We start from the raw sequence: 10,828 nt of genomic DNA, 5'->3' as shown, positions 1-10,828 counted from the left end.
CATAAAATAATTAAATAAAATCTTTTCAAAAATGTTAAAAGCAAACCTGAAAAGAAAAAAAAAAAGATAAGAAGGAAGATGAAATGGGCTGTATGGGGAGTCCAGCTGATGAGAACCCAGGAGCAACATGAAGCAGGGACCCCAGCCCTGTGATGGAGAGGGACTGAAGCTGGTCTACGGTAAGGGTGAGTATGAAGGAGGATTCTTAGTGCTAGGCGCCAATCGGGGCCACATTTAGATCTGAGATTTCTCAAGAACAGCAGAGAACCCATCCATCCCTGACTGAGAACCTTGAGACGTGTGAGATAACTATGATTTCCAGCCACTTGGACAGCAGCTGAAAGAGGAGAAATGTTCATTGGGCAGCCTAGGAAAGACTGTAATAATCCTCTTTTATCAGGTTGTAGGGAGGACTGAGTGTGTCTCTGTAAGTGGGAGGGAAACCAAGTATTTAGACAGTGAATGCTTAATCTAGGGGAGACCTAGTTTAGGGTGACTTCTGAGACTCTCCTTTGTCTTCTGATGTTATGTCTGTCCAGGAATGAGATACCCATACACTGTGAAGGGGGAGAACGGTGGCCCAAGCTCTGAGGGTCCCAGCCTTCCATCTTCGCTAGAGCTGGGGGTGGTGGTCTGGCAGCTTCTGTCCTAATCCACTCCCTTGTTTATACTGCCACCTTATGGAATGCCTTGGGATTACCGGTAGCTAGCTGTGGCAGGCATCGCTGTTTGCAGAGTGGACTCTACCGTCCTTGGGTTTTGTTTTCTGTATAGCATTAGTTACCCGAGGCCCATCTTAATTAAACGTATTAAATAGACATTCCATAGACATATGGTTAGGAAGGTTTAAATATGACAGAACCCATCTATGGCAAGCACATGAGTTTCTTGGAGATGACCCACCTTTCTGCCTGGCTACAACGGCCAGAGAGGCACAGGCCCAGAGACTTTGTCTGAGGATTGCTTCTCGCTGCTGATCTGCCTTCTCTGCCACTATTTACTGGGCATCAGTCCACCCTATTGGACAGGTTTCCTGCAGATCCAACATGAAGATGAACTTCCATGAATTAATGCTGTTTAGGGGAATTAATGACTATAGAATTGTTGATTTGATCCAAATCATTTTAGGAAGAAAGTTTAAGGAGATGATTTTAATTGTTTTGCCAGAAAGGTGTAATAAAATTAGAATCAAGAATAAAACACGCCCTTCCTCATAGAATATCGAAGAAAGGCTGCATAATAAGGAAGAAAGTGAGCTCTCATATATTGCACTAAGAAGAGAAACAGGCTTGGGACAAATTTGTGATCAAGGAAAAAACACTCATTCTAGGGCTGGAGAGATGGCTCAGCAGTTAACAGCAATGACTGCTCTTCCAGAGGTCCTAAGTTCAATTCCCAGCAACCACATGGTGGCTCACAACCATCTGTAATGGATCCGATGTCCTCTTCTGGTGTGTGTGAAGACAGCTACAGTGTGCTCATATACATAAAATAAATAATTCTAAAAAAAAAAAACCCACTCATCCTAGGTCAGGTCCAAGGATGAGGCCACAAGCGGGCACTAGGATAAAGAGCAAGGGCACGCAGCTCTGTTGCTTTGAACTTACAGTGAGCTTATAGAAGAAACCATGGCTTGGAACTTACTGTGGACATCTGTAACTCTATTTCTCTAACATTTTATTTATGAGGTAATTTTATAAAGAATTTTTGTCTAAGAAGGTATACATTGCCAGAGAAAAGGAATAAGGTGTGCCACCTGGGGCTCTGCTCCCTCCACCAAATGTGTGTGTGTGTGTGTGTGTGTGTGTATACATATATATATATATATATATATATATATATATATGCCTGTCTGTCTATATGTATGTATAATATGTATATTTGTATGTGCATACATATGTATATAGGTATATGTGTATGTGAACAGACACCATGACCAAGGAAACTCTTATGAAGACAACATTTAATGGGGCCGGCTTACAGATTCAGAGGTTGAGTCCATTATCATTAAGGTGGGAACACGGCAGCATCCAGGCAGGCATGGTGCAGGCAGAGCTGAGAGTTCTGCATCTTCATCTGAAGGCTGCTAACAGAATACTGGCTTCCAGGCAGCTAGGATGAGGGTCTTAATGCCCACACCCACAGTGACACACCTACTCCAACAAGGCCACATTTTCTAATAGTGCCACTCCCTGGGCCGAGCACATACAAACCAACACAGTGTTCACAGCTCTATGTGCCCATTTTATCAGTTCCAGTTTGTGGCCAGTGTTAAAGTACTTTTTATTTGCCTGAGTAGTTGTCATCTCCAAGGTGACTACCTCAGTCTGCTAATCTAGGCCTAGCCCTGGCAGCATCTCTCCTTCCCTCTACAATCTAATCTAGGCCTGGAATGTTTTCAGCCTCTGAATAAAAGAGGCTGGTTCTTTCTGGTTCTTTCTGAACTCTGGCTGGATCAACTCAGCTGTTCTGAGTCAAAAAGTCTCCTCTCCCAGCTGACTTATTCAGTCAGCTTTCCTCTTGGCCTTTGGATTGCTCTGCTTGACCTCAAACTAACTCCAGTAGTCTTTTCTAATCCTCTGGCTCAATGTCTTCAGCTGTTGTCTAGCCTGTTCTCTCTTCATCCCATCTCTGTAAATCTCTCTCCTCCACCCTGTCTGTGCCGCTCCACTCTCCCTCTCCACTGCACTGCAGTCTCTCTTCCTGTACCGTCTCTCCCTTAAGTGGCTTCTTTTTCCTGAGATCCTACTGGTATACATCTGTCTGCCACTCAATAGCATCACTTTCCTTCCTTTTTTTTTTTTCAAGATTTATTTATCTATTCTTATGTATATGTGGTCTTCAGACACATTGTAGTTTTGTGAGCCACCATGTGGTTGCTGGGATTTGAACTCAGGACCTCTGGGAGAGCAGTCGGTGCTCTTAACCACTGAGCCATCTCTCCAGCCCAGTTGCTTCCTTCTACAAACTAACTTCTCCTCCATTGTTTGGGATTAAAGGTGAGTTATTAAGAGTGTGTACATATTCCAGCCAGAGGGATTAAACGTGTGTAAAGGACTGGGCCATACCACACCTAGAAACAAGTTCAAATATCCTGTAACAGGCTAAAAAGATGGTTCAGCCTTTAAGAGTTTGTTCTGCTCTTACAGAAGACCCAAGTTTGGTTTCCTGCATCCACATTGGGGAGCTCAAACCCACCTGTAATTCCAGCTCTAAGGGATCTGACGCTCTCTTCCAGACTCTGTGGACACCTGTGTTCATGGGCATATATAAACACATTAATGTAAAATAAAATTTTTAAAATTTTATTTGAGGAGCTGGGCATAATGACACATACCTTTAATCCCAGCACTCAAGAAGCAGATGGGTCTTTTCTTTTTCTTTTTCTTTTTCTTTTTTTGAGGCCAGGCTGTTCTACTGAGTGATTCATAGGACAGCCCGGGCTGCACAGAGAGTCCCAAAGTAAGATAAATATTTTTAATGTTTATTTTATTTGTGTGTATGAGTGTTTTATGTGCATACCACACGTGTGCCTGCCAGAGCTCCAGGAACCAGAGTTTTTGATGATGATTGTGAGCCATCAGGTAGATGCTGGGAGTTGATCCCATGGCTTCTGCAAGAGTGGTAAATGTTGATTCCTGAGCTCTCTCTCTAAAACCACAGAGTAGAGGGCAGCAGTGTGGCTCAGTAGGTAGCGGGGCTTGCTACCAAGCCTGAGGACTGGAGCTTGATTCTCAGCACTCCCTCAGTTGTCCTCTAACTCCCACGTGTGTAACAGGCACTCCAGGGTGCCCCACACAAAGTAAGTATAATGTTTTAAAACATTACACAAGGTACCAGCAGGTGGTGGCTCATGCCTTTAAAATCCCAGCACTCAGGATTAAAACAGAAGCAGGCAGAGGTCTGTGAATTTGAGGCCAGCCTGGTCTAACCAGAGAAAACATTTCTTGAAAAAACAAAACCAAACAACCTCCCACAAACAAACAAAACTCTCCTCTGTAACAGATAGCGGATTTTAAAAATCTAATTTTTTAAAAAAAGCTTTATTCATGTTTTAAAAAGATGTATTTATTTTCTGTATACAAGTATGCTGTAGCTGTCTTCAGACGCACCAGAGGAGGGCATTGGATTCTCTTACAGATGGTTGTGAGCCACCATGTGGTTGCTGGGAAGTGAACTCAGGACCTCTGGAAGAGCAGTCAGTGCTCTTAACCACTGAGCCATCTCTCCAGCCCCCAATTTATTCATTTCATAATTATGAATATTTTGCTTGCATGTATGTCTGTACTGCATGTATGTCTGTACACCATGTATGTGTGTGGTGCTCATGGAGACCAAAAGTGAGCATTGGAACTGGAGTTAATAAATGGCTCTGACCATCATATGGGTGCTGAGAATTGAACCTGGGTACTCTGCAAGAGCAGCCAACAATTGTCATCTATCCAGCCCCGCCCCTAAGTCTTTTTTTTTTTTTTTTTAAAGAAAGAAAAGAAAACCAAGATGGGGTTGAACTGGTTCAGTAGGCTGCTTGCTTGCATGGAACGGCTCTGGGTTCAATTCCCAGGAAAACAAAACAAAGCAAAGCTGGGTATGGTGACTTGCACCTGTAATCCTAGAAACAGGAGGATCTGGGTTCAGAGTCATCCTTGGCTACATTAGGAGGTGGCAAAGTGACAGCAGTGTTTTATTTTGCATGGTAAACCAGGCCCTGCCTTCCCAGAAGAGAAGCAGTCTGACTAGTTCACCAGAAGGGTGTAGAAACAGGAGGCTTTAGTCAGCCTCCAGAACTCAAGAAGCAGGAGATAGATTCTGGCAGTTTTCTTATGTTAACTGGAGACTGAGTGTTCCCGGACCGATACCCCAAATCTCACTTTCTTGCACCTTCTCCCTGCTGTTTGTTGGCTTGGGAGCTTTGGCTTTCGGTGGCTGTGCAGTGGTGGGCAAACTCGCTTTGGTTTTCCTTCTGCTGTGCAGGAAAGGACAGGCAGAGGATGGTCCTGTCCCCGCCTCTTCCGGTTTCTGGGCTCGGTGGTGGAAGGGCGGAACTAGTGTTGTCTGTGGACTCTGGTTTCACAGACGTGCTTGTCTACCGGGGGAGGACCCAGAAGCCTCGCGGGTAGGTTCAGAGCAAAAAAGACTTTGCTCTGGAGCCGCTGGGGAACAGCGGCCAGGAAGGCTGCTGCCTTTACTTCTTTGGTCTCGTCCCCTTTGCTGAATTTTGTCAAAGAGAGGGTTGGACTTCGTTTTTTGAAACGGAGCATCTCTTTCTTTTAAAGATTTATTTTTGTCAGGCCCAGAAGGAACTCCAATTCTCCAAACTCCAAAAGGCAAAAGGCAGTCCAAATATCCAGAAATGAGCTCAACCTGGAGTCTGAGAGGATTTCTGGCAGTTAGATAAAAGTGAGCATTCGTCAGGAACTTGTGAAACCGGTTCTTATTTGCCAAAAGGAATCATTTCACTCACTTCTGGCACGAGGGTCATATGGCTGCATGGGAGAGCCAATGTATGGAGTCACAAGTTCTTGTTACATTTAAAGTACACTGTGCACAGACACAACAGAGGAGGTCACTGGATCCAATTACAGAAGTTGTGAGCCCCCATGTGGTTGCTGGGAGTTGAACTCAGAACTGTTGGAAGAATAGTCAGTGCTCTTAACAGCTGAGCTACCGCTCCAGCCTGAGAATTTGTGTTTTTACCCACGGAGCTAGTTCCTCGAATCCAACAAATGAACCATCTCTTTACTCTTCTGTAGTTACAAGAAGCTGGCACCAGAAGAATAGAAGAAACCATGGCACTGGATGGCAAGACACCCAGGGTGCTCCAACTGGTGTATCAGGGGTGGTTTTCCTCCCATCCTTGTGCTTTCCCTGCCCTCTGCACTGGGGATGGCTAGCCTGCTCCAGTCCCTCCAATATGGGGTTCCTGCCCCGGTCTAACTATCTACTCTGCATCAGTGTATAGTGTTGGGGTTTTCGTATATGCAGAGTTCTAGCCAAGTCACTCTCCTTGAAGACTCATCCCTTCCTGTCCATGCCCCTCCCCCTCGGAACTGTCACTCTAGCTCTGCGTGCTGACTTCTGTGCTTGTCAGGGCATGACGCCCCTGCTTCCCTGCCGTCCCACACAGACCCATTCCTGTGTGTCCCTAGGAGAACAGTGGTTTGTCTTCTCAGCCTGGAGCCTCTGCTCCAGTAGTTTCCTCCCTCCGCACCCCCACCCCTTCTTATTCATCAAGGTTTAGACATGCCTGGGTCTCTCCTCCTATCAGAAACATTGCCTTACCCACTTGCTTGGTTTCTGCTGTTTCCTCAAAATGCCTCACTCTCTCTGGTGGCCTGTCATGGCATTACATAAGATAGGTGCTTGGAGCCATGCCTTAAAGGCTGACGACTGGAAAATTTCCTTTAGTTTCTTTGCTTATCTATTTATCTTGTGGCGTGTATGCATGTATTCAAGTGAACACATACACGTAGGACCCGGTGGTCGACACTGGGCGTCCTCCACCGCTTTCCACCCCACTGTTCAGTTAGACTGGCTGGATACAAGCCCCCAAGAGTTTCCTTCTGCCCAATGTGCAAGCATGTACTGCTTGTACCTGACTCCTTTTTGCTTCGGTTTGTCTGTAAGATTTATTTTTAATGTGCATTTGGTGTTCTGCCTGCATATATGTCTGAGTAAAGGTGTTGGATCCTCTGAAACTGGGGTTACAGACAGCTGCATGTGGGTGCTGGGTCCTTTGGAAGAGCAGTCAGTGCCATCTCTCCAGCCCCCTGTGCCTGGCTTTTATATAGAGATCTGCTTCGTTTTTGTTGTTTTGTTTTCCAAAGGGTCTCAGTGTGAAAATCGGGCTGATCTAGAACTTGCTATGCAGCGCAGGTTGGTCTCAGTACTCACAGCGATCTGCCTCTTGCCTCGGCTGCCTTATGCAGCTGCACAAGAGATCAGAACATAGGTCCTCGCACTTACACAGTAAACATTTACCCACTGACTCGTCCCCCCAGTTTCAGTGTTCCTTTTGTATGTACTTCCATCCACATACGCATGATGATTTTTTAAAGACTCCTTTAGGTTTGCTGGGAATGGTAGTTCCTAACTTTAGTTGCAGCATTTAGGAGGAGAGGCAGGGGGATTTCTGTAAGTTGGAGGCTAGACTGCTCTACATAGCATGTTTCAGGCTACCATGGTGGAACCCTGTCTTGAAAAACAAAGCAAAATATATGTATGAAAGTTTTGCCTGCATGTATGCATGTGTGTTATGTGCATACCTGGTGCTAATCGAGGACAGAAGAGAGCACCGGATCCCTGGGAATTAAAGATGTTGAAAGCCACCATGTAGAGGCTGGCAACCAAATCCAGGTCCTCTCCAAGAGCGGCAAGTACTTTTAACTGGTGAGCTCTCTCTCCAACCCCCTTCATGCCAGGCATGGTGGCACATGCTTTTTGTCTCAGAACCAGGAAGGCAAAGGCTTATACCCTGGTCTACATAGCAAATCCCGGGCCAGGCAGGAACACATAGCAAGTCCCCCCCTACCACCTGCAAAAATCTCTCCACCTCCCTCCTCTCTTTTTCAAGACAGAGTTTCTCTGTGTAGCTGTGTAGCGCCGACTCTCCTGGAATGTGCTCTGTACACAAGGCAGACCTTGAACTCACAGATCTGTCTGCTTCTGTCTCTGCCTCCTGAGTGCTGGGATCAAAGGTGTGTCCCTGTTATGAATCTGTTTCTCATAGGAAAAAAAATGCCTTTTCTCAAGGTTGATAACTTGAACACAATAACAAGAATGGGAGTATTTGTGTGACTGACTTCTAGAGAGCCTGTTGCCATCAGAAAGCCCCTTGCAAGTAGCACAATGACATTCTGTGTCAAGACCCTCACTTTCTTGATTCTTTCAAGCCATTGCTTCGTTTGAATCTCAGGATACTTTAACTGGAGGTAAAGTGCGGTGTCAAGTCCATTGTCCTGGAACCGTAGAAGGGGGGGCTTTAGGGTTAGAACTCAAAGTCATCGATGGCTACATGTCAGGCAAGGTTGAAGACAGCCTCAACTACACGAAATCCTGCTGAAGAAGGAAGAAGAGGAAGAGGGAAAAAAGGAAAAATGTAACCTAATTATTATGAGATTTAATTAGATCAAAGTATTCAGAATACCCAGTCTGGCTGCAATTTTAGTTGTATTACTTCAGTGTTCTGCTGTATAAAACATTAGTTAACTGTAATATATATATGTGTGTGTATACAGAAATATGTACATACATAGAAATATATGTACACATATAGAGAAAATGTATGTACATATCTCTAATGTGCACACACACACAATTCCTATTGGCAGCTGAGGAGATGGTTCAGTGATTATGGGATTTGTTGCTCTTCCAGAAGACCCAAGCTCACTGCCCAGCACCCATTCAGTGGGTCACAGCCATCTATCTGCTCCAGCAGTTCTGACACCTTTCAATGCACACACTGGCATGCAGGCAAAACTAGTCATGTATAGATAAAATAAAAAGTCTAAAAAGTTTAATTTCTCATTGTTTTTAATTATGATTAGGTGTGTGTGTCTGCATATATGTACAAATGAGTTTAAACCCTCAGAGGTTAGATGCTTAGGACTCCCTGGAGCTGGTGTTAGTTATGAGCCATAAAATGTGGGAACCAACTGAGTCCTGTGAAAGAGCAGCAAGTGCTGTTAACCCCCTGAGCCATCTTTCCTGCTCTGCAAAACCATGCTTTTGAGGTGCTAATTATTGCAGCATCCATTTAAAATTTTTATTTATATGAGTACATTATAGCTGTCTTCAGACAGCACCAGAAGAGGGCATCAGATCTCATTACAGATGGTTGTGAGCTGCCATGTGGTTGGGAATTGAACTCAGGACCTCTGGAAGAGCAGTCAGTGCTCCTAACCTCTGAGCCATCTCTCCAGCCCACAGCATTCGTTTTTTATGGGCTGTGAAGCACTTCCCCAAAGATGTCTTCAGAACTCATGTCATCGAGTCCTCGTAGGTAAGCTCTGTCTTGAGGCTGCTCTTTGTGTGTGGCACTTGTGTGGATGCCAGAGGGCAAGACTGCGCGTCTCTCTCCAGTGCTTCCACCTTCTCTTTTTCCTATTTGCTTGGTGGTGGTGATTCTGGGGCTTCAGCAGAGAGCAAATTAGCTGAATTTTGTTCTCAGCACCTTTGCCAACTTATCTTTTGAGATAAGTTCTCTCACTAAGTGTGGTGCTCACCCATTCGTTGATTGGCTAGAGGCTGACCAGTGAGCTCTGGGAACCTGCCTGTCTCCACTCCCCCTCCCCTGCCCCCCACTGTAGGGACAGAGATAAGTCTTGTCATGTTCAACGTTTTTATTTTTATTTTATGTGCATGAGTGTTTACCCTGCATGTGTGGAAGTCAGAAAAAGGCATCAGATCCCCTGGAACTGGAGTTACAGATGGTTGGGAATTGAAAGTGATCTTCTGTAAGAGCAACTCATGCTCTTAACAGCTGAGCCATTTCTCCAGCCTTAACACACACAAACACACCCAGGTGCCCTCCTCCTCCTCCTCTTTCTTCTCCTTCCCCCTCTTTTGAGAAAAGGTCTTATTGTGTAACTCTAGCTGGCCTGGAACTCACTTTGTAAGAGCTCCATCTGCCTCTGCCTCTTAAGTGTTGTGATTATTAAAGTCACACATGTGCACGCTGGGCTTCACACCCAGCTGTTTTCCAGGAGTGCTGGGGCTGTGTACTCTGGTCCTCATGTGTTCACTTTACTGACTGAGCTGTCTATAGGTATAGATTCTATACTCTTAAATGATATGAATCTCATTTCCTGAAATTTTCTCATTGTTTGGGTGGCTTTTCTCATCATTTCTTTTGTCCATAACCCTGGTCCTCATTGCTGTTGGGAGAGGACTAGGGTGTGATAGGGGAAAATGGTTGTATGTGAGAGATTTCCTAGCAAGCAAGCGATGGTTAATCTTGTGAGACTGATTGGTCAGACACTTGCCTAGGAAATTAAGGACCATCTGGCTATGAGATACTCATTGAGACCCAGTCAGAAGTAGAAGTCAGATGGTGGAGGCAGGAGGATCTCTGTGATTTTGATGTCAGCTTGTTCTGCAAAATGAGTTTCAGGACAACCAGGAGGGATGACACACAGACACCCTGTCTTGAAGACACTCACGCTTTCACCTTTAATCTCAATGTTCAGGAGGCAGAAGTCGGCTGATCTCTGTAAATTCAAATCCACTCTTCTTTCTTTACATAGTGAATTTCAGGAAAGCCAGGGGTGTATAGAAAAACCTTGTCTCAAAAACAAAAAAATTTAAAAATTAGAGATGCTCTGGAGAGGGCTCAGTGGGTAAAGCACAAACAGGAGGACCTGAGTTCAGGTCTCCAGTACCCACAGCTGAATACGGTAACAAGAATTAATTCCAGCTTACTTCATCAACATGGGAGGAGACAGAGACTCTTCAGGAGCTCGTGGGCCCATTAGCCTGGGGAAGTGAAACAGCAAAGACCCTGTCTCAAAACATGGTGGAGAGCTAGTGAGAAGATTGAGTGGGCTTTCTATGAAAGCATTTCATTCCCAGGAACTCATAAAATAACAGGAGAAAATGACTCCATCAAGTCTTTTGATCACCACAGTTTGCGTGATCACATATAAAAATATTTCCACCTTGGCACATTTCTGAGTTCAAGGCCAGCCTGGTCTACAAATGACGTGTGGACCAGCTAGTTTGTTTAAAGGAAAAAAAAGTTTTTTTAAAAAAGAACAAAATTTAAAGTGAAGGCTGATACTGTCTGATTTTCACACACAGGCCCTAGACTATGAATGCTTGCACTCAGTAC

The sequence above is a fragment of the Micromys minutus genome (genome assembly GCF_963924665.1).
Source record: "Micromys minutus genome assembly, chromosome: 10".
NCBI lineage: Eukaryota > Metazoa > Chordata > Mammalia > Rodentia > Muridae > Micromys > Micromys minutus.
The sequence above is the reverse complement of the archived record's forward strand: the minus strand, read 5'-3'. Positions refer to the sequence as shown.